Source organism: Phalangium opilio, unplaced genomic scaffold (assembly GCF_054372755.1).
Source record: "Phalangium opilio isolate 3A_F unplaced genomic scaffold, DU_Popi_V2 ptg000009l_1, whole genome shotgun sequence".
In the NCBI taxonomy this organism is placed as follows: Eukaryota; Metazoa; Arthropoda; class Arachnida; order Opiliones; family Phalangiidae; genus Phalangium; species Phalangium opilio.
In genome coordinates this window covers 10,303,568-10,305,828 of record NW_028324146.1, presented here as the reverse complement: position 1 = coordinate 10,305,828, position 2,261 = coordinate 10,303,568, and positions in this window count along the sequence as shown.

The window sequence follows — 2,261 nt, the reverse complement described above, 5'->3', positions numbered from 1 at the left end:
CATTTTCTAATTTCATGTATATTTTAATTTTATAGTTTAAATATTGATTATCAGAATGAAATTTAGGTAATCAGTCCTATTTCTAGCTTAACACTTAAGTTTTGAGCTAATTTCAGGTTTACAAGTGGGGACCTAAACAGTCTTCCAACCTTATATCTGGGGACATTTGTGTATAAATTATTAGATTTTGTACTAGTGTCGAAGCCTATATGGTTCCATCAGGTATTTCAATTTCATTTTTCACACTCGATAAATTTACAAGTGGGGACCTTCACCGTCATTTCAACAGACAAGTGGGGTCTTTTAAACACACATTTTCTAATTTCATGTATATTTTAATTTTATAGTTTAAATATTGATTATTATAATGAAATTTAGGTAATCGGACCTTTTAAAGGCTTAACACTTAAGTTTTGAGCTGATTTCAGGTTTACAAGTGGGGACCTAAACCGTCTTCCAACCTTATATCTGGGGACATTTGTGTATGAACTATTAGATTTTGAATTAGTGTCAAAGACTATATGGTTCCGTCAAGTATTTCAATTTCATTTTTCACACTCGATAAATTTACAAGTGGGGACCTTCACCGTCATTTCAACAGACAAGTGGGGTCTTTTAAACACCCATTTTCTAATTTCATGTATATTTTAATTTTAGAGTTTAAATATTGATTATTATAATGAAATTTAGGTAATCGGACCTTTGAAAGGCTTAACACTTAAGTTTTGAGCTAATTTCAGGTTTACAAGTGGGGACCTAAACCGTCTTCCTACCTTATATCTGGGGACATTTGTGTATAAATTAAGAGATTTTGAATTAGTTTCAAAGCCTATATGATTCCATCAAGTATTTCATTTTTCACACCCGATACATTTACAAGTGGGGACCTTCACTGTCATTTCAACTGACAAGTGGGGTCTTTTAAACACACATTTTCAAATTTCATGTATATTATAATTTTATAGTTAAAATATTGATTATCAGAATGAAATTTATGTAATCAGTCCTATTTCTAGCTTAACTTTTAAGTTTTGAGCCAATTTCAGGTTTACAAGTGGGGACCTAAACCATCTTCCTACCATATATCTGGGGACATTTGTGTATAAATTTTTAGATTTTGAATTATTGTCAAAGCCTATATGGTTACATCAAGTATTTCAAGATAATTTTTCACACTCGATAAATTTACAAGTGGGGACCTTGGGTGTCATTTCAACAGACAAGTGGGGTCTTTTAAACACACATTTTCTAATTTCATGTATATTTTAATTTTATATTTTAAATATTGATTATTATATTGAAATTTAAGTAATCAGTCCTATTTCAAGCTTAACACTTAATTTTGAGCTAATTTCAGGTTTACAAGTGGGGACCTAAACAGTCTTCCAACCTTATATCTGGGGACATTTGTGTATAAATTATTAGATTTTGTACTAGTGTCGAAGCCTATATGGTTCCATCAGGTACTTCAATTTCATTTTTCACACTCGATAAATTTACAAGTGGGGACCTTCACAGTCATTTCAACAGACAAGTGGGGTCTTTTAAACACACATTTTCTAATTTCATGTATATTTTAATTTTATAGTTTAAATATTGATTATTAGAATGAAATTTAAGTAATCAGTCCTATTTCTAGCTTAACACTTAAGTTTTGAGCTAATTTCAGGTTTACAAGTGGGGACCTAAACAGTCTTCCAACCTTATATCTGGGGACATTTGTGTATAAATTATTAGATTTTGTACTAGTGTCGAAGCCTATATGGTTCCATCAGGTATTTCAATTTCATTTTTCACACTCGATAAATTTACAAGTGGGGACCTTCACCGTCATTTCAACAGACAATTGGGGTCTTTTAAACACACATTTTCTTATTTCATGTATATTTTAATTTTATAGTTTAAATATTGATTATTAGAATGAAATTTAAGTAATCAGTCCTATTTCTAGCTTAACACTTAAGTTTTGAGCTAATTTCAGGTTTACAAGTGGGGACCTAAACAGTCTTCCAACCTTATATCTGGGGACATTTGTGTATAAATTATTAGATTTTGCACTAGTGTCGAAGCCTATATACACACATTTTCTAAATACATGTATATTATACTTTTGTAATTAAAATGTAGATTATTATGATGAAATTTTAGAAATAGGATTTTTACGGTTCCTTCAAATATTTGAAGATATTTTTTTAAACTAGATAATTTTACAAGTGGGGACCTTCGCTGTCATTTCAACGGACAAGTGGGGTCGTTAATAT